Source organism: Fundulus heteroclitus, chromosome 17 (assembly GCF_011125445.2).
Source record: "Fundulus heteroclitus isolate FHET01 chromosome 17, MU-UCD_Fhet_4.1, whole genome shotgun sequence".
NCBI classification, from domain to species: Eukaryota; Metazoa; Chordata; class Actinopteri; order Cyprinodontiformes; family Fundulidae; genus Fundulus; species Fundulus heteroclitus.
The window spans coordinates 4,392,777-4,413,816 of NC_046377.1; the positions used below are offsets into that span (position 1 = coordinate 4,392,777).

The 21,040-nt window shown below is 39.3% G+C and overlaps 1 long non-coding RNA gene across 1 annotated transcript in view; it reads left to right on the forward strand.

Annotated features, from left to right (window-relative positions):
• Positions 1-21,040, forward strand: part of LOC118566638 — a 114,422-nt gene that overhangs the window by 67,526 nt on the left and 25,856 nt on the right. Inside the window, exon 3 of the long non-coding RNA XR_004933173.1 lies at positions 1,180-1,244. This is a non-coding gene — a long non-coding RNA (uncharacterized LOC118566638). The remainder of the gene's footprint in view (positions 1-1,179; positions 1,245-21,040) is intronic.

Here is a 21,040-nt window from a genome sequence, read left to right on the forward strand (position 1 = left end):
AAACTAACAGCCTCAGGCTGTTGCTTTAGTTTCCTCAAACAGAACTTACAGAACTGCTGTGGCTTGACTTGGTTTGCAGAATCATAAAGGGGGAAAGACTGCAGCTCATCTGGTCTCTGTTGCAGTAAGCTGAAACATCGAAACAGTCGAAACAAAACGAACTGCAGCATTAGCCACTTGATATTTCTAAATAGTTTTACATGGCTTTCATGAACCAGAACATCTATTGCTTATGTTGGATGCATTTTCCAGAATGACGACTTATTCTGGACACTTCTAATGGATTTGTAGAAAAGAAGTATCAGCGTAATCAGTTCTTCAAAGTGCTGTATAGTGGATTAAAACGGCTAGTGTTTTATAAATTATTACACATCTTTAAACTTTTTTTTTTTACTCTCCTACTATAATTTGAATATCTTTGGTTTGCCTTTTTTATTTCTTATTTCTCTTGTCAGGGGTTTCCTGCGGTCAGTGGTGTCATTCTTGATTTTCCTTTTTTTCTTGGAACACTGGTTTATTTCAGCCGCCTTCACCACATTTCTATTTAAGCACTGCAGTTCTGGTCAGAAATGTGTCAGTGTCTAAATGACATAATCATTTTGGGCTCATCATGATACCTTTCAACCGTTCCTCTTAACCTTTTTATTAACAAAAATTTAAATAAATAGGCCACTTTTAATTTGTGGCTGTAGAATCTACCAGGGTGCAGTGAGTGTTTCTTTTTAATGAGGAATGACTGTTAAGAGGTCAAATGCATTGGAGCCGCAGGACAAAGACTCTAAACACACATAAAAAAACTTTGTTTTTGGGGTTGATAAAGCAGCTTAACATTAAACTTTTTATATTCCCCCTGACTTCAAACTTATTGAATACCAACTGACTGTACTTAAAAGCCCGCTCCTTGCCAAGAACCCCCCCCCCCCCAGTTTAAACTTCTCCTATTTCTGATAAAAGCAGTCGCTGAATATTCAGCTGAAGCTATACCAAGACCTCGCTTATGGCTATAAAAATATGCGGTTCCTCTGCAACATGATGAGGGACATTTAACAAAACGTTAATAGAAGTGTATGCAAATGTTGCATCTGTTTAAAGGTGGTTTATTTCGGAGTATTTCTTGTGTCAAGGAGTTTTCCTGTCAGCTGGTTATGCAGCTAAATCTTCCTCTGTCATCTTCGCCAGGGTTGGCCGAGTCTCTGATGGGTATTCCCTCTGCAGCAGAGCCACCTCCACCGGGACGCTTGTAGGTCAGCGACTATTTTCATACCTCTCTTTTTCACACACATGTTGTATGTAGGTGGAAAAAAAAACATAAGGCAAAGAATTAGATAGAGTAATATAAGATTTACGCTATTTTCTCACCTGCATTCCGAAGCACTTTCCTCCATATTTAACTCACGCTATTCAAACAAGATGCTTTTTTATGGAAAAAGCTAGAAGAGTTAGATGAGCTGTGTTCCAAATCTGTCTTTTACGTCCACAAAACTGAAAACATAAAGCTGTACATTTAATTTATATGAGAACAATGGAAGAACGAAAAGGATTAATAGGAAGAGGAAGTGCCAGGCTGAAACTTCCTTCTCCATAAATACCCTGCAAGCTATAATCACTCTATTAAAAACATACCAGGAATTTCTCTCCTTACAAAACCGTTGCAATAAAAACAGCAGAGGAATTGAGACTAATAACTTAATGTAGTAAAAAGTATAAAATAGCAACACATTGTTTCAGGAGATGACAAGTAGATGATGTTTTATTAAAAGTACTAATAATAGCGCTGTTGGCCAATAAAGTGAGCATTTCCTGAATGGTAAATAGACTGTATTTATATAGTGGTCTTTGTATTCTTGTTGACTGCTTAAAACACTTGAGACCACAGTGGGTTTGCAAAGGTATTAATTTGGAACCTATTTACATTTTGTCTTGTTACAGATACAAACATCATCAAATTTGATTATGATTATATATGATTGTGATTAAGAAAGTAGTGCAAAATGGTGTAGTGGAAAGAAAACAATGCATTGCTGTCAGAGGTTTTTATTTATGAAAATCTGAAAAGTGTGATGTGCATCTTTAATCAGTTTCCTCTAACCAGAACTTTTACAGCTTCCATTCTCAGCAATTACATAGATATGTTTTCGGGGTAGGTTTCTAATAGCTTTACATAATCTTAAAACTGACGTTTTTGTCCATTGTGTTTTTACTTTGTGCCAGATAGCATCATCCCAGTAAAACTGGGTGCAGTTTTCTGTGTTGAAATGTTTTCACATCTTGCTGAGTTGTTCTGGGCTTTGACTGGGACATTCTAACACATAAATATGTTTAATGCTAACAAATGCCCCTGTTGTTGTGGTTCTACGTTTTGGAGTATTTTGCATGTAGGCCAAAAACCTCACTTTTTTGTCATTTATTCTGACCAGAGTCACTTCATCCATATGTTTGCTGTGTCCCCCATATGGTTTTTTGGCAAACTGTAAACAGAATTTCATATGGCTTACTTCCAACAATAGCTTTCTGTTTGTCACTTTTCCCTGAAGGCCAGATTTGTGAAGTGCATGAATGATTGTTGAACCGTCAAAAGATTCTCCCACCTTAGTTGTAGATCTTTGCATCTCCTCCAGGGTTACCATGAGCCTCTTTGCTGCTTCTCTGATTAAGCCTCTCTTTACATGGTCTGTGGGAGTAGGTGGTCTTGGTAGGTTTATAGTTGTGCCATAAGCTTTTTATCTTTGGATAATGGGTTGTGTGCGGTATTCAAAGCTTAGCATGTTTTAAAAGTTCACTCTGCTTTGATACTCCTCACTGTCTGACCTTTCTGCTGTGGTTCTTAGTCCTTATGATGCTGTTTGTTCACTAATTTTCTCTAACAAACCACTGTGGCCTGAACAGACCAGCTGGATTTAAACATGTCATTACACTCAGGTGGGGCTCGAATTCTGGAGACTTTTACTTTGTTCATGGTTATCATAATAAAGAAGACTGAATACAAATGGTCCAGTTTTCTGATTCTATAGATTGGAAACAAAAATCCTCAAATATTATTTTGCCTTCTCTTCCCAACTATGCACTTCTTTGTGTGGCTCTATATTATAAATTCAAAATAATATATATTTAGTGTATGTTTGTAACCTAACAAAATCTGTATCAATACTTTTTGTGTATCACACACTGTATATCTTACAAATAAATGAATTCACGGATTGAAATAACATTAATATGTTGATTAAAACAGGTCAAATACAAAATGTTATTACTAAGCTTATTTAAATATTCCTATATACGGTAGTATTTGATTTGTCTAAAAAAATTGGTAATAGCCATGGTCTAAAATTGAGAAAGAAAAGTTTGTCCAGTTTTTTTCCAGATCCCCTGTGAACAATTATATATTTAGGACACATTTACCAAGTAAAGTAAGTGCATTTTTTATGAAAACAAGTGACTTGAGGTGAGCGCCTAGATGCTGTTATTGTCCAGTAGAAACTGTTTAGATGCTCTTTAATTGTGGAGATTTCTATTTTTTTCCCACATTGAAGGTTAAATTAGTGCAAACTGGAACACTGAGGTCTGGATGGTTGATAGAACCTAAAAGGTTCATGGTAACAGTAAAGAACATCAGACTGCACAGGGACAACGAGATTGTTTGTTTAAAATGTATGCCAGGGGAGAATTGAGAGAACAGCTGAGACAAGAGACATATGGAGTTTACAATTTTTACAGGATATAAATGAGTTTGTTTTAATGAAAAAAACACCACTGTAATCTTTTTTGACCCCCACAGCTCTTTCAAAATATGTATACCAACCTAGAAAAACTAACTTAGAGTAAAAGTTAGCTTCCAGAAATGACAGAAAGAGAAAGGGTCAGCAGGAAAAGTAGTCAGGCGGACAAATAGACAGTGAGGTGCGAGTTGGGTCAGTTCAGTTTGGACATATGGCTTCAGCCAGCCCAGAGACCCAGTACTGTGGGACCATGAGGATCGAACAGAAGAGGAAAGACCAACATGCCATCTGGAAAGGGGACAAAGAGCAGGCGATAGCTTGAATGGTGTGCCTGAGTGTGTACTTCACAGAGAGAAGGCGATCGCATCCCCACTAACAATGTCAGGCCATGAGAGGAGCAGCGACCTCGCTCTGTGGCCCGTTGAGACCCGGCGATGCAAACGCACGCACGGCATTCAGTTCCATACTTCCTTATTTAGCTCTAAAAATAAAAGAACTACATTTCCTGCAAAGATGGGTTACGCAATTCTTTACCGTCGTTGTACAACTTTCTCCTGAACAAGACAACTGCATTGTGCTGCCGTTTCTTCATCTGCCACAGCGGCCGTCCGCAAAAGCGCGGCCTTTAAATCGGATTGCGTGTGTGTGTGTGTGTGTGTGTCAGTGTGTGTGTGTGTGTGTATGGTGGTGTGTGCTCCTTCCCTCTTCTCTGTCAGATATCACTGGAGCGGCATGCTTCACAGGGCATGATATTGTCTGACATATGGGTTTTGCTCTTTCGCTCTGTCCAGGAAACAAGGCCAAGCGGGAAGCCTCAGAATGGAGCTTTTGGGTTCGATCCAGTTTCCATCATGTCCAGTTGTCTTTAATGTTAAGTTGAGTGAAACTAGGGTACCATGGAAGCTCCCCATACAGGGCCATCAGCCTAAGCACTGGGTCACTGGTGGTGGGTCACTTTCGTTTAAAACTTCTGGGTCAGTGATGAAAATTTGGAGCACGTGTGCTTTAATGAGTTACTGTGATAAACTCATTAACTTCCCACAAATACAAGGCTCTGTCCCCTTAAATGTCCCCTTAAATATGTGTTCTGTTTTAGCTTGTTTTTTTTTGTGTCAAAATGAAGCATTTGAGCTTATGGAACTAATTTTGATGTCAGACAAAGAAAATCTGAGTAAATACCAAATCCAGTGTTCGAGTGATGTTTTATAAAGGTAAATAAGCAATCCAAACCAACCTGGCCCCATGTAAAAAAAAAAAAAAAAAAAAAAAAAAAAAAGTAATTGCCCCCTAAATAACTGATTCTGCTGCTTTTGGTGGCAACAGCTGCCATCAGGCATGTGCAATGACTGGTAATGAGTCTTTAACATTATTGTGGAGGAATTCTGGCACAGTCTATCTGCAGAGTTGTTTAATTCAACCACATTAGACAGTTTTTTGAGCAGGAACAGTCTAAGTCTCCAAAACCTTAATTTTGTTAATTCTTAATTTTCATTAAGAGGCAGACTTTCTGCTGTTCATTGGATCATTGTTCTGATGTATAAACCAGCTGTGTTCGAGCATAAGGTCCCAAACAGGACTTTTTATCTGGACATTCTCCATCAAGTTTTCCACTTAGAGAGCAGCATTAATGTCCCCATCAATTCCAGGGACTTGTTTGAAATGCTGTTCGATTGACTCTGGATGTACCAGGATACGTGCTTTCCAAGAAATTTACCTTTTGTCTCATCGATCCACAGAATACTTTTACTTGTGGATCACAAATGTTTTTTTTTTTGGAAATGAGAGAAGTTTTTGTGTTGTTTTGGGTCAGCAGTGGTTCTCTCCTAGGATCTCTCCGATGGAAGCCATTTTTGCCCTTATTTTTGTTTTCATGAACACTGACCCTAACTAAGCCCATTGAGGCCTGCGGTGCTTTAGATGTTATTCTGGGTTCTTTCATGACCTCCTGGATGAGTTGTCAAGCCCTCATGCGGTCACTTTTGGTAGGGCTGACGACTCCAGCAAGTGTTCATCACCACTGTTCCACGTTTGTCCATTTGTGGATAATTACTCTCCCTGTGGTTCGCTGCAGTCTCCAAGCCTTAGAACAGGCTTTGTAACCCTTTTCAGAAAGGATGGAGGTCAGCGGTTTTCAGCTGTTCTTAAATGTCTTTTGATACAGCCATGATGTGTGGGTTTAAAAAAAAAAAAAAAAGATTTCTTTAGCATACTTAAAGATATGGAAGACGATTTTTCCGGAAATGTAGGTAAGACATGCCCAAGTAACTTTTTGAGTAACTTTGCACGTGCAAGAGATTTGGAAGGGGGCAAATACGTTAACACCAATATAGCATATGCTGTTGCTTTGTAACAGCAGTTTTACCGTTGTCTTGTTATTCATTGAGTTTTATTTTACATTGGTTTTTATATTAGCTCATAGCTATAGAACGGCTATGAGCTATTTGCTTTTGTCCGTCTGGCCCTCAGGCAAACGGAGGCACACACTTCAAATTAAGTAATGCTAATTCAAATCACAGAGAGAAAACTGATGCAAAAAAATGCAAGGTCGCTGTGCAGATATGTCGACTGTTCAGGTTGTGTAGTCATTCGATATCCATAAACACCATCGTTTTAAAACCTTTTGGTTCTTCTCGAGTCTTAAAATCATATAGAGACGACAACGCATGACAAATAACACTTTGTCTTTATTTAAAGGACTCTTGTCTGTTTTTCACAAGATGACACATTTACTGCGGGTGTCAGTGAAGTCTGTGATAGTCTTTTGTAAAAATAAATCAGGATCACAGTGCCAACAGTAGCTTGCATAGATTGTCTTTCAGGATTCGCAGTGAAACATTTATCTGATCTTCTGACTTCTACTTGGATTATACATCCATTAGTTTGTTGATTTTCGAAGACAACTCTTCCTATCTAACTTGCAAACATCAACATACACCATCAGCCTGAGCATGCTGAATGACAAACAGGCTCACCCGTATTAGGAATTTTAATAGTCTCTATACTCTCCATTACTTTTCTTTTTTGTTTAGTACAAAAAAATCTGTTATCTGTTTCCTGGGGGATCTTTATCAATAGTCCAAAGTTTTCTCATGGTCTTTCAAAGTTTCACCTCAGAGTTTTGCTTTCTTTTCACTAATTTTCAACCCCGTCCTTGTACCTGACCATGACAACACATTGTACAGTGTGAGCTTAAAAAAAGCCGAAGGACAAAACAAGCGTCAGGCCTAAAAATGTTTTGTGCAGCAGATGAACAGCATCTAAAAGTCGCACCTTTAAGAAACAGGAAAAAGATCCAAAACAAGCTTTTGAGGCATCATCTTTCAGTGGATCATCTACTGTATGCCCAGTCTCAGTCCCATCCTAACATTTAGCCCTCATTATTAACTTAACCTGATGTTTTAAGGGAAGTGTTACAGCGTATGTTTCTGTTGTGTAGCAGGAAGACAAATCAACTCACAACTTCCAATGTATTCCCTGTTAGCATATTTTAAGGGGACAATGACCACTGTAAGGTCTAATTTAACTGGTTCTGATTTAAAAGTAGTACATCCCACATCATAGTTTTTGGTTATTCAAGATATGGTATAATTTAAAATGTAATATGTAACATTCAAGTTCTGTTGTCAGCCATCCGAAACAGATATTGTACAGTCATTTCCATTTGTATTACCTGAGAGAAGCATATTAGATTTGATCAAATTTGGATCTACTTCGAGGTTCATTCTTCAGCAGTATGCTTAAAGTGTTTCTCAGGATCAATATGCATAAAGTCTGCGGTTTGCATGTAGCAAAAGTATATCTGCAATACATTTCCAAAATCAAAGTGTATCTTAGATGCATTGAAAGTGATTTACCTTTGACCATAGTACAGAAGGTGTTATGTTTTTGTTCTTCTTTCACAAGAATAAAAATAATGTATGCTGTTGTCAGCTGCAGAACTGTTTACTTGACACATACGGGTGTATAAAGTAACATATGTTCATGTAACAGGCATGAGTGAGAACTGATGGTGTTTCAGCTTCCTGGAGGACCGTCCCTTTTCTCAGAGTCATTTCTAACCAGCAGCTGAAATAAGCCACAATAGATGGTGGGAGAAGAAGGATCTCACCCCAGGAAACTAGTTTTAAGCTTCGCTCTTTAGGAATCACCTCATGGTTTGTCTTTCAACGTGTTTGAGCCTCGGTATCTTTGATCTGTTTAACTAAGCAAATGGTCGCAAGATCAAACTTAGAATTCCTGAATGATTCAAGCTTTCATATTGACCAATGACTTGTGAGGACGTAAGGCATTTACTCTTTTGCTTTCTTTTCCCTAATGTGTGTGTGTTTACGAGCACGTGGGTGCTGAGGAGCTGATGGCATAAACAGATTAAGCTCTGATGGAGGATGTATGCTCCTTTTGTTTGAGTCTTAAGAGACAAACGACTGTCCGAAACACACACTATCCTCACTCTGCCTCATGTATACAGCACATGTCAATGCCATAGTGCTTAGTAACAGTTAGTTTATTCCATGTTTTTACCGTAAATACCGTGGTGAGTAATATTAAGAAGACTTGCGCATAAGCAAAAAGTCAGTCAGAGAGATGGTGCCTGTATTTGACTCTAAAGATGCTTCTTAGGTTTCCAATATTAAAACCACGTTTCCAAAAAAGTGACTGCTTTGCCCTCCATGGCATCTCTCCATCCATCTCTCTCTATTTGTTAAAAGGGGGAATACAAGACGAAGAGCAAAGATAAGAGCTTTTTGTCCAAGGAACTCGCAAGAATAAAGGACAGCATGTGGCTGATTATATCCGGCCCAAACAGAGGAAGTTGAATTAAGGTCTGCAGCTCTTTAAATAAGTTGGGTTCTTCTTTTGTGCAAGACAATAACCCAACAGTGTTACCAGCAGTGTACTGGGCATTTGGCATAGTATAAATAGGATCCTGAGGAACCGCATTACTCATTTTACTTTGAAATGTTTGTGTACATATTTCATCTTCTTGAACTAATGCCACCCATAAAACAGCATGATGTACGAATAGATTCAATTCAACTCCAAATTAAAAACCTTTATTGTCACTGTACATGTGCACAATGAAGATCAATGCATACACCTTGGCCTATTAAAAAAAAACCTTGAAAAACACACAATGAAAATATAATCCCAGAAACCTTAAAAAGTTTAGAAATGGTACACATTAGGTGCTATGTGAAGTATAGTTTACCATCTTAGGTATGCCTGATTGTAGGGATATTATTGTTGCTTTATAAGTTGAATGGCACTTAAAGACCAACGTTTTAACATTCTGGAGGTGCAGACCCAGACGGATCTATAATGCTTCCTGATGGCAGCAACTCAAACAGACCGTGTCCTGGATGAGAACAGTTCTGTGTACGAGTCTTTTTGCCCGGCGCAGGCATCGGATGTTATAAAGGTCAGAAAGTGTGGGAAGTGGTGTGTTTATAATGTCCTGAGCTGACTTCCTTACTCTCTTAAGAGCCTTCCTGTCTGTTAAGGTGCAGCTTGTGAACCCCACCAAGATATCGTGAGTGATTATGCTTTCAACAGAACATTTATAAAAAAAAAGAAAGCAGCAGCTATATAATTGCTCAATATATGGATATAGTGTCTTCTTAGATCCGTGTAGTCACAATAATAACATTAATTACTAGAAATACAGATAACTAGTTGTAGCAATGCACTGATCAGGCCTTTATTGACCGGTACCAATTTTCAGTTTCATCTTCAGTTCCAATTTTAGCAAATTGTGAATTTCTCTCTAAGGTCTATAAAACATAAGACTCTCAAATGGAGGATTAAATGAAACAAACATTGACCGTAAAATTTCAAATGTGCTGCAGGTTCTTTAAAAAAAAAAAGGTTGCATTTTTGAGTCCAACAACAACATCAAGCCATTCCTTGGCGTCAACACTGCAAAAACGGATCTAAAAATAAGTAAAATGTTCTTAAAATTAGTGTTTTTGTCCTAGATTTCCGCAAGTAAATAAGATTATATGCCAATGGAATGAGGATTTTGACCCCTAAAATAAGATAATTAGATATACTGCACTTGAAATAAGATGATGGAGATGAATTGTTCCCGTTTTAAGTGCAAAAAATCTTATTTTATTGGCAGATCATCTTATTTACCTGCTCAAATCAAGGAAAAATACATAAATTTTAAGAACATTTTACTTATTTTTAGTTCAGTTTTTGCAGTGAAGGAATAGGTTTCTAAACATAGATTGTATCCATGAACATGTTTAAGGCATTTACAGACCTAATAAGCTGGCACTTGTCAGCTTTGAATTAAATGAACAGGTAATATTATGCCTTTTCGCAATCGGCCTGCCGGTTACCAGTCAGACCCAATGGAGGAAAGATTGTGTGGTTTTGCTTACTGACTGAATAATTAGTGCATTGTTTCGCATTAGAGTTTTGAAAAGTATACATTCATTGAACTCAGCAAATATTTTAAAACCCAAATTAGCATTTGCAAGCTGGAAAAGCAGGCTGACATTATCCATGAAAGCGTATATAAAATAAAATAAAATGTTAGACTGACTGGCTTAGCAGTAACCCACTGCGAACCCATGTGTTGCCAGATTTTCTTTATTTTACTTTGCCTTTACTCCACTTCTGGAAGTAGTTTAACATTGGTCCCCATACAGAGCTGGAAGCTGAGGAAGCCACATATGACCTTTGCCACTGAACCAGGAACCAGGCTAGTATTCTGGGGCCTTACCACAACTTGTCATTTCTAATGGACCAACCAGAGCCAAAGTGAATGGGGAAGAGAATGAACACTATCTTTTTTTTTTTTTTTTTACAAATTTCAACCAGTGTTTGAATGTTTTACAGCATTTATAGTCTGTAAGATGTAAATGATCCTTTCAGTATCAGCATAATTGAGCATACTAATTTAAACTGTATTTTGAATTGTATTTTGAATTACACGTCTGTTTTTATGTTTGATATTTCAACACCAATAAATACAATTCATTATTATTATTATTATTATTATTATTATTATTATTATTATTATTATTATTATTATTATTATTATTATTATTATAGATGTAATTTGCAATAACTGGCTGTTTTTTTACATCACAGTAGAAACCTACACAAGAAATGACCAGAGTAACAGAATTGGGTCATGGGAAATAAGTTTGGGGTATAGGGGACTTTTTGGGATGTATAGTTGAAACAAGCTTTAGATTTGAAGTTGATCAGATAAATTTGTTGAGAAATTTCAATCACTCCATACAGAAACTTTTTAAGCATTTATTTTAAGAAATGGTTACTCTGTAATTTTTGCATTTTCTGTATCTATGCAAAGTTTTAAAAATAATAATAATAATAATAAAAAAAACCCCACATTTTAATTCAGTGGTGAATGTGTGTTTGGAGACATTTTTTTTTAAATCCATGGTTATGAATCATCACCTGCATGCATCATACAAAGGAACCTTATTGCTTGTAAAACACTGTTTGGTTGTGCTCCTGCTCCATAAAAGCCCTACAGGGTGCCTTTTAGTACAGAAGGCCAGTAAAGACCGCCAGGCCGTGCCGTGCAGTTCACTCGTTTTTATAGCACTTTGGGGACTTTTCGCACCTTGTGAAGATAGTCTGACATGTCTTGGATGTCAGAGATCAACGCACATGGTAGAAATGTGGCTTTCATCAGCGCGAGACCCAGCTAAGACAAGTCCAGATACGACTTTTTTTCCCCTTGGATTTCTCATAGCTTGGTTAAAACAAAGCTATTGTTATTGCAGCCTGCTGAGACCACATGATCAACCCCCCCAACCCAACCCAATCCGTACACACATGAACACATGTAAGCATACATGGACAAAGCTCAGCAGTGGGAGCACATCATCTGTCACCCAGGGCCCAGGCGGAGGGGCGACAGATTGTCCTTGCGGTGTTCCTTTAGGTCCCATTGCTCCAAACACACACACAATTACAAACACACACACACACACATCGAAACAATCTGCCCACTAACATACTGTTCTTCTCATATTATACCCTCAGTGCTGGGAGGGCAGTTTCTCTACCTTTATCTCAGAGGAGTTCAATGTGATTCGCTCCTCTTCCACATTAGAGAGCACCATTGTCTCTCTGCGGCGCTGTGTAATCCGTGCTTTAAATTCACAAGGGCCAGAACATCAACTTGTAACACTCGTTTTACACACATCTTTATCAGTTTATAAGACTTATTTCATGGACAGTGCAGTGTTCATTCTCAATCACACGCTGACGAGCCAGAAAATGCGACACACAAACAGGAAGATTAATGACATGCGTACAGGGCGACGTCCACTGAACAATTGTTTTCACATCGATAGTGCCGTGTACAACATGATATGGCAGAGGGGCGAGATCAGAACGCCATTGTGCATTATACCATCGCAAAACCGATAACTCAATTAAACATGAAGAGCAACCATTCTACAACGTAAGTCGTAGATGGTCAATAATCTTTTTTATTATCAAAGTAGTCCTCAGTGAATGCCTGGTCTTTAAAGGTTGTTGTCCATAAACATTAACTGGCTTTGTTTAATGCTGTGTTGGAAACTAACAGATGTATACAGTTTTCTTTCTCTGATTAGGCCCGGCGGTATTCTCCATTCACTTAATCCCCCCTCCCCAATACAATCACCTAGGTGTAGGAACTTAAAAGCCTAACAGTTTCATAGTTTAAGAAGTGAGTGGGATGGAGAACAGCGCTGTAGGAGAGGGAGAGAGATGCAGATCAGGTAGTTTAGCCCCCCCCCCCCTTTTCCCTGTATTCCTGGGCTTTGGCCAATTAGGCCTATTAGCAGCAACAAAGCGCAAGAAAAACACAACAAAACCCGGTCGGCAGGCAGGTAGTTAACGGTGGGAGGAATTGTTATCTCTCCCACTGACAAGAACAAAGAAAATACTCTCCAGAGTGCCAGGGAAAGAATTTATACCTCCCGGCGCTCTCAATTCCACAATTAAACTCTTTACTGCAATTTTCCGTTGGTTGGAGTCTCCAGAGGGACTTTTCGGTGCACCGCGGCGGTTTTTACACCTGCAAAGAGGTGTATTACATAATTAGCCAAATGTTCACACGTGCAAAACAGCCCCAAATTTGACGTTTTTTTAAATAGTCCTCATAAGGATATGTTTGTTGGCCTGATCATGTTTTTCATGTATTTCTTGTGCTTTTTCTATAATCAGATGCTTTCTTATGTTGTATGGCTAACACTTATTTTATATATATAGCTAAACATTATACAGTGCCTCACAAAGATATGCAAAGCTATTCAGGTTTTTCACATTTTGACACATCACAGCCACAAACGTCAATGTCTTTTGCTGGGATTTTATGCAATAGACTAACTGATAGTGCATTATTGTGAAGTGGAAGAAAGGGTCTGCAATAGACTGGAGACTGATCACCTGTTGTTTAGGGTCAGCTACCCTAAACATATAACTTGAGCTACACTGGAATGAATTTTTATCAAAGCGTACACACAAGTTTGAATGTCCCAGTCAAAGTCCAGACCTAAATGCAGCTGCGAATCTGTAGCAAGAAGAGAAGATTTATGTTTACAGGCACTCTCCGTTCAATCTGGACGAGCTGTTTAATGAAGAAGAATGGGTAAACACTTTAGTCTGTAGCCATGCAAAGCTCCTGGAGACATATTCCAAATAGTTTACTGAAGCAACCGAAGCTGTGTCGAAATGAATTCTGGTTGGTTCAGCTGTTCTTTCTATATCTCTTTCTGCAGGTGTAGAAGCAGACTCCGAGGATGTTATCTTGTTCTCTCTTTTTCCTGTTCTATTTTTGTCATCTTCTCTCCCTTTTAGCATTTTGCCTCCTCTTCCTTTCTTTTGCTTTTATGTTTTTCTGTCCATTGAATTTGAAATAATCCCAAAATAATATCTAATAAAGTTTTTTGTGTATTTATCAAGCGGAGCACTATAGTGAAAGCAGTAATGCTCCACTTGTGAATGTAAATCTTTGGTATTAGACAGCAATTCTTAACGCTACACTGCCAGACAGGACATCTTAAAAAAAACCCAATACAAATGTATTCTACACATTTCAGATTTATCCGTTGAAATTTAGAAAGCCATGTATCCTTATCTTCCGTTTCACAGTACTGCTTTCTTTTCACTTAAAAACAAAAACAAATTTACAGTATTTGTGGTTATAATGTGACAAAATGTGGAAAAGTTCAAAAGATACGAATACTTTTATAGAACACTAACATTATACTGTACTCATTGCCTGGAGATATAAAGATTTAGGTTTTTAATCTGATGTTGCCTTCTGACCCTCTCTTCTTACTTTTATTCGTCCATTCCGTTGCATTTCTCTTACATGACAGTTTCTGACGACCCTCTTACTCCACACTCTGATTAAATGCCCGGTTCTCTGTATAAAATCTATTAACTCAACATGCTGATTCGCAACGTCACTCAGATGGGATCTGGGTGTGTGTGTGTGTGTGTGTGTGTGTGTGTGTGTGTGTAGCGTGCATGCCATGTTGGGGAGCAAGATGCAATCAAATAGAGACTTGCAGAAGAAAATAGGCAAAAGATGGAGAGTGTGTATGTGTGTGTGTGTGTGTGTGTGTGGGGGGGGGGGGGGGAGGAATAGAGGGGAGTAGGCAGGGAGGTAAACTGAATGTGACATCTCATATTTGACTTTTCACTTCCTATTTAGCTGACGTGTCCAAGATAAGTGGAGGAAGGATTACAGGTCTCATTCTGTTAGACAAAGACGTCTGGGTGTGAGGGCATTTGTTATTTCAGACATGTAAATTTTATATTCTGGCCTTTTTGGACTTATTTGATTTCAAAAGAGCAAGTCAGAGGTCAGCGTGTAGTTTAGCAGTTAGGTTTTCACATCCTTTAAGTCTGATTGATTTTCATCAGTTTTGGTCAACTGCGAATCCTTTGCTTGTTTTTTTTTTTTACAAGTTAAAACGATTTTTATTTTACACTCTTTTGATTATGATTTTTTTTTTTTTTTTTTACTGCTGATGCCGAACACAAAATGTCTCCAGACATCTACAGAAAACGTTGCATCAAAAGGCTCGTCTTTTGTGAACTCATATCAAGGAGACTCGCTGTAATGTGTGGGCGCCAATTCAAGCGAACATGAGAGGCCGCGGCGATCTTCACCTCCAGTTACACACTGGGAACACCTCTGCTGTGTGTGTGTACGTACATATCTGTAACCTTTGTGTGCGACCGTGTGAATGTTTGCGCGCGTGTGTGTGTTTGTGTCGTGTGTGTGTGTGTGTATCCCCCCGCAAGGCCCTGGGGTTACAGGCAGCTTGGTGATGGTGCAGATGGGATAACATATGACATGTGAGCGACTGAGTGAGCGTGCGGATGAGTGAATGTGTATGTGAGTGTTTGCGTGTGTGCCTCTCGGTCCATCTGGGCTCCCCTCTGATCGACCGGGGCTCCCTCTGCTCTCCGCGGCCCACTGGGGAGCCGGCGGGATGAGGGAAACAGAGAGCAGCAAGGCCTGTCTGCCTTCCGTCTCCTTCACCTCCGCCATCTCCTTTACCTCGCCGCTGCTGCCTTTGCATTTAAAGCCTTTTTTTTTTTTTGTTTGTTTTTTGGTGCAAAGTTATGAGTTTAACATTTAAATCATTATTTTTTTTCCTGAATAACTCAAATGTAGCTCACAAAAATGAAAAGGAGAATTTAAAAGCAAAAATTATTCCAGCATTCTGGTGGTTTTGGCCAGAATTCACAGGGTCAACTTAAGGCTGCAGTTTTAATTAAATCTAATGCTGTTAATATGAACTAAATAAGCCATACCATGAAACTCACATGTTATGTTATGTAATTAAAAATGATTAAAGTATTACTAAGTATGATTAGACTTGGCACAATGCAAGGTGGGTTGGAAGGGGGGGGGGGGGGATTATTTTCTTAGCTGTGAGGAACTCTGATAACAACACAGCTTTTATAGGGAAATTTTCTTCAAATAAATTTCAACACCGTTTTGATTTGTATTTTTGGCCATAGAAAAAGCAACTAAATTGAAACTAGTCTTTTCACAACATTAACGTTTTCACCTTAAATTCCCTGTAAAGGCAAAAAGCGGTTCGGCTGCGCTTTGCATTATCAACGTGAAGATCAAAGTCATTTTGGTGGAATGAAAACAGCATACATCTAAAATAGTTTTATAATGAACATGAAGTTGTTTTACAAGTTTGAATTTCTTGATGATGTTTTTATCCTAGTAGGGTCAAATTTAATGCGTACACCACCAATAATATTTCACAAAATGTCCCATAGCAAGTTTCAGAGAAACGTCTCACTTTTTGCAGCCATTAAAAAAGCTCTGACATAATTGTGCCTCCAAAATTAAAGCGTTCTTATACAACTAGATGTTACAGCTGTCCACATATACACGTTAAATGGTTTCTGGTTTTGCGGACTTAAGCTTTCAAACTTAAGAACACTGTATAAATTGTTTAGCATGGGGGTGGTAAGATCACCATTGCCAGTTTTTTATTAAATAATTTAGAGAAAAGGCTAGGTTCAGATACTTAAACTTCACCCCAAATCAACTGGACAATTAGGAGTTGAAAACAGATTTTCCAGCAGGATAAAGATCACAAAAGCACATCATAACCTGTTTTAGAATAAGTAAATCATGCTAATATTAAACTTCTGAAAGGGCCTTGATAAGCCCCTGTAGAAAATATATGAACTATGCTTAAAAGCCATAACTGTTCCTGGACGTCACATTTTTTTAAATGACCTCTGACATTTATGATAAAAATAAATTTGAAAAAAAATCAAGAATAAATCCAGAAGCTTGTCAATAGCTACACAACGTGTTGTTACTCTGCAATGGACAAAGAGATGTTTGACCATATGTTAATGGCTGTATGTAAGTATTTGAACCTTCAGTTATGTATTTTATGCCGTGTGAATTTGAGCAAATCAGTGTTCATTCCAAACTTGTGCAGCAAATTCATTTTAAAATCATTAAGGTTGTATCATCAGCTCACCATGGGAAATGAACAGATAAACTGAGTAACTAAAAGCCCAGTATTAATCAAAATGGATACTGATGATGATTATATGTAGATTAAGTGCAGTATTTTCCAGGCATAGAAACATATGGAAATTTGGGAGGAAAAAAAAATATTTAGACTTTTATCCCAGATGAATTGCTTATGGAATAAATATCTGATTCTTTTTTTTAAAGTTCTCAGCCAAACATTTTTTAGTATGAAACAATAAAATCAGTTTTAAAATGAAAAGCTACAAATGCTTGCATTCTGACACCTTATTATAGTTCACTGGTGGATGCTACCACATACCAAGTACTAGAAGAGACAATGATGGGGGGGGGGGGGGGGGGGATTTATTCAGGAAATTAATGATAGTTTCCTCCAAGTGTTGTATTTATCCATCCATCCTTTCTTAAACCTTGAGGGTTTTGTAGGCTGTCCATTATATATTTATATGCTGCAAATTTAAAGGTTTTTATGTATCTAAACTGTGGAATGACCCAAGAATTTACTACAAAATTAGGAAACTTGGGTTTGGGAAACTACAGAATACAAAAAAAAAAAAAAAGCTAGTTATACCCAGGTTTATTCCTTGGGCAATTGTTCTTACGGCTCAAGTGTACATGCTTCTTGCATGGTGTCTTATTTGAAGTGTAATTGGGTCACATTTTTGTGTCTGATCCAAATTTTCCTTCAACTGGCTCAGGCGTCATGTTGCAGAGCCAATGGCATCAGGTTTTTACCACCACAAAAGCAAGGCACCGAAGGACACAGTGTGCATCTGACACTGTGCATTGTTTCCCCACGAGACTTGTCATGTCCTGTGGCTCATAGGATCCAGGTCCATGGCTATTTTGCGAGGCTGGCCAGGGCCGCGTGGTGTTTAGGGGAAAGGATGCGGGATTTGGACCGAGGGATGTTTTGGAGGGAATGGTGCGTGTGTGTAGTTGGGATGAGAGGGAGGCAGCAGGGAGCTGGGCAGTCGGTTTGTTCCTGTTCCATCTGTGGGCCGCAAGCCAGACCATGGACACAGAGGAAGAAAGGGAGGAGATGGGCATAATGGGGAGCAGGGGAGCAGGAGTCAGAAAAGAGGTGACAGATATTAGTAGAAAAGCAAAAGAGGGCAAGGTTGAAGTGTTAGGGGGGGGGGTTATGACATCTCAATGCCCAGGCCAGCTGGGGATTCCAAATATTCAAGACGAGGAAGAATTAAGTAGAAGTGGGAAATGTTTGCTTTCTTGCAGGAGATCTCCCCATCAAATCCCACCAAAAATGAAGAATCTACGGGAGATTCAACAACGGCTGACACATGTAATCAATGATTAAAGTAGTGACTGACTGTCATGTAGCTATCATGGGGTAATTACTGAGGTGAATGGCTCTTTCCTTCCACCTCTTTTTTTTCTCCTTAGTCACAATTTTACACCCCTATTTTTATCTGCCTCTGCCCCCCCCACCCCTCCCCGTTTCTGTCTGTCTATATAATTTTGGCACTTACGTTCTTATCACACTCCTGCCCCTACCTTACCCTACATCACTTTATCAAACACCCATCCTCTCTGTCTGTCTTTATTCACTTCATCCCATTTTGCTCCCTCACTCCCTCCGTCACCCCTGAGCTGCAGCCCGTCACTATCAGGTGTTGACGAGTCGCCCCCCCCCCCTCCTTGATATTCATGGCGGAGAGTTGTTGAAATGTGTGTTGAGGGGGGGGGGCTTACAGGAGAGGGGGTGATGGAACGGGTGTTTCAGTGGCTGGGGGTGGAGGGTGTACAGGGTGTACATGAAGCATCATTATCATATCAAAGACATTCTAGGCTTCTCTGTCCTAATGGTAATTACACTGCCCACAATTGGCACTCACTGCTCGGATCACAACAACAAGGGGGGGGGGGGGGGGGGGGAATCAAAAAAATGGATGGAGGGATGAGGAGGAGGGACATTAAAGGGAAGTGGGGAGGGTACAATTGGCTGGGGCTTTCAGGTTATGTTAATACCGCTCATCTATTTAATTAGTGGCTGGCGTTGAGCTTTGTTTACATCTGATGAGGAGACGGGAAGCAGGGGAGAGAATGGTGACGGCGAGTCAAAAAGAGTGAATGTAAGGAGACGGAAAATTAAGATAAAGGGGGCGCTGAATGGGTGGGATGGTTAGGCTGAGGTGTTGCTTGGTGTTTTGACCCTGTAAGGACTTCTGCTGCGGTGGATCCTGACTCAACAGCCGCTTGCTTTAGTACTTTGCTCGTTTATCAGCGCCATTTCCCTAGTACTCTTATGTGGTTGCACTTTCAGTGTTTGGGGTCCTCAGGACTCTAAGAAGATGTGCATTAGTGAGACAACTCCTGTGATGGTTGTTCATTTTCATCTCTGACAGAAGGCTCTAACATTTGAAGGTGCTGCTGACCACAGTGATTGCATCTTGAGCAACAAGACACTGTGGCACCTATGTCATCTGTTGGGTTTGGTGAGTTGGTTTGGATTTGGAGCTTCTCTTGTAATTTCAGTCCAAGCCCATCACTAAGGCTACGTTCAAACTGCAGCCTGAAGTCACCCAATTCCGATTTTTTTTTGCCCATATGCGACCTGTACCTGATCTATTTATGACAGTCTAAACAACACAGATCGTTTTTATTCAAATGCGACTCCGGCCACTTGGATATGTGGTCCTGAATCTGATACGTATCTGATCTTTTCAAATGCGACCTGTGTCTGTACGGCCGGGTCGCATTTATCCGACCCGTACGTCACGATACTCGACAAACGTCACTATTCTGCGTCCTGCTATGCAGAAGCAGGAAGAGAGACGACACCCATAGCGGACTACTATGAAGAGAGCATTCACTGGAGAGAAAGCTCCGGTTAGAAAATAAATTAATGACCGCAAAATGCGCGCCAGCATTATAATCTATGTTTACTTCCGCAAACACTGAGGACGCTTGCTACGTGTGACGTCATCGTGTCCTCGAGTGCGCATGTGGGACACTTAGGTTGAACGCTTTCAGTTCACACAGGAGATCACATACAAGTCGCATTTATTTGGAAATGTGAACGGACACGCAAATCACAAAAAAATCAGAATTGAGTATTAAGACCTGCAGTGTGAAAGTAGCCTAATAAGTTTGAATTAATATTCTCTCACAAAGTTCTTAAATGGCACAGACTTTTTGCACAGTTTTTCAGCAGATTGAGCAGCGCTTGAGAAAAAGTCAGTCATGGATTGGCAGGATAAAAATTCATTGCAGCATCCCCCCTAGGCGCAGCTGGATTGTAGAAGCCCTCATTGATAGATGCATATCGGCGTCTGTGCTCTCATGGCCCAGCTCAGGTTGACTGCAAATTTCTGATGGTTCCTCATATTGGACAGAAACCAAACCACACCTATACAGCAACTTTTCATACCACAGATCCGTGATGTCTTTTATTTTTCAACCGGTAGATTTCTTTATGCATCTCAAAACACCTGATCAGCATTCAGGTAGGCATCAGTTTTTTCTTTGTATTTTTATTAATTTTGGAGTTTCAAACACCCGTCTTGTGCAAACTCTGTGTAAAATCCAGAGACAATAGAAGGATTTGGCAAACGTTGAACAGTTGTTCAAAACAATAGTTGTTCCATTCTATGCCTCAGTGTGCACTTTTGTCATGGGTTAATTATATGTGTAAAATATAGTTACTAAAGATAAAACTATAACATTGGCCATGTGGCTCGTAGACCTCGACTTTTACAAGTCAATACTTTAAAATGTCAACTACATCTCTTCCAATTGTATACAGTCCTTAATTTCTTTATTAATCAAATGTAATGGATAAAGATCCCACACTTCCATCTAGCTACTGGCCAATATCATTTAGTAATGCAGATTTCAAAATCATCTGCAAGACCTTGGCCAAATGGCTTGAAGAGATAAACCCCTATAGTGTACATTCTATACAGACTGGATTTTTTAGAAATCGAAATGCTACAAATAATATGAGAAGGATCGATGTAATAGACTGTTGCATCATCCAAAATAAAAATGGTTTAATTGTCTCATCAGATGCATTGTAGGCTTTTGGACAGGAGAAAGCAAAGACCTTTCTCATTTTACTCTAATATCCATCCATCTTTCTCCAACCATTCCTTTACAGACTGGGGTTTGAGTGAAGCCATCATTGGGGGCGTGGGGCTACGCCCCTTGGTTTGCAGGGTTTTGTGTGGTTATTTGGGTCACGTGCAAGAGGGGTGGGCTCTCATCTGGTGGTCATCCTTCTCCCTTTGACTTCTAGCTCGCCAGGTTGGATGGTAATGTGCCTTCCCTACCTTGG